General features: G+C 50.2%; 1 non-coding gene across 1 annotated transcript; it reads left to right on the plus strand.

Annotated features, from left to right (window-relative positions):
• The first annotated feature begins 267 nt into the window (after positions 1–267).
• TRNAC-GCA (transfer RNA cysteine (anticodon GCA)) lies at positions 268–339 on the plus strand. Its single transcript has one exon. It is a non-coding gene; the product is annotated as a tRNA-Cys (tRNA).
• Positions 340–1,486: the final 1,147 nt, after the last annotated feature.

Consider the following 1,486-nt stretch of genomic DNA (forward strand, 5'->3'; position numbering starts at 1 on the left):
CTGTAGTCCACCAGTCCATGGGATTGTTTAATCCCTCTGTCCATGGGATTCTCCAGGCAAGAGTCCTGGGGTGGGTTGCCATTTCCTCCTCTAGGGGATCTTCCTGACCCAGGGATTGAACCTGAGTCTCCTGTGATCTCCTGCATTGCAGGCTGACTCTCTACCCACTGAGTTTCTTTAATCAGTTGATATTTAACTCTGCCACTGATTGTCAGTATTAGCATGATATGATTCTGGACATGAAATATTAGCTAGGCAGTTGTGACTGGGGGTATAGCTCAGTGGTAGAGCATTTGACTGCAGATCAAGAGGTCCCTGGTTCAAGTCCGGGTGCCCCCTTGTTTTCTTCACTCACAGAACCCACCTTAGGGCTCATCTTTCAGAAGAGAGTATTTGGGGGGAAAAGGTGAGAAACGGGAGATTAATAAAGAGCTGGAGAGATGGATGCTGGGTAAACAGACTCAACAGACGTCCACTAGAGGGAGTGAACAGATTGAGACTTGAGACAACAAAACCACGTCTGGCCCTGCACGCTCTGGGCTGGAGGAGACAAGACAGGAAGGAGAGACGCTAGACTGCTGCCTGATGGCAAGATGAGCTGACCCTAGCCCTGCTCCCTCTCCTGGGCCAAGGCTCTCTCGCTGCCTTCTCTTTCCCCTTCCTCTTGCTGTGCACAAGGGTATTTGCAAGAAAATCATTTCTCATCAGTCTGCACATCTCGGCTCAGTTCACAAAGGACTCTGGGGTTTAGGGGCAAAGGCTAACCCTGAAATCACAATGATCACGCTGTCCCTTGGCAGTTATATCTGCAGTGGGCACAGTTCTCTAAACCATGAACCTCCTTAATCAGCCAGGGGTCCTCAGCACCTGGCACAGAGGGGAACACGGTAGGGGCTCAAAGGATGTCTGTTGAGGGACTTCCCTGGTGATCCAGTGGTTAAGACTCCACGCTCCCAATGCAGGGGGCACAGGTTTGATCCCTGGTGGGGGAGCGAAGATCCCAAATGGCACAGCCCAAGATAAAAAGAAATATCTGTTGAAGACATGAACTGGCTACAGGCCCCTCCCCACTCTCCCCTTCTCCATGTTTGACCTCCAGAGTCCCTTCAGCATCCTTTCCCTTCTCACTACAGCCTTGCCCCCAGCCTTTCCCGGGTGCAAATCTGGAAAGGAAGTCCTTGCTGAAAAGGCTCAGAGAGAGGGTGGGCACCTGGAGAAGGTCCTGCAGGTCAGCACCAGGCTCTGGGGAATCCAAGCTGGTAGAAAAACATTGAGCTTGTACAGAGGTACCTGGAATTTTTCATGTGCGGTTCAGCCACCTGGCCCAAGTCCTATCCTTCGTTCAGCCCTAAACTCAGAGGAGATCATTTCCCACCTTGAGGAGGTAGGGGCACTTCGCACAGCTGCTCATGTAGGATTTATTTCCCTACATTTATTTCTTTCATTCAACAAATATAAATTAAAATACTTACTATGTTCTAGATTT

The sequence above is a fragment of the Bos taurus genome, chromosome 4 (genome assembly GCF_002263795.3).
Source record: "Bos taurus isolate L1 Dominette 01449 registration number 42190680 breed Hereford chromosome 4, ARS-UCD2.0, whole genome shotgun sequence".
Taxonomy (NCBI): Eukaryota; Metazoa; Chordata; class Mammalia; order Artiodactyla; family Bovidae; genus Bos; species Bos taurus.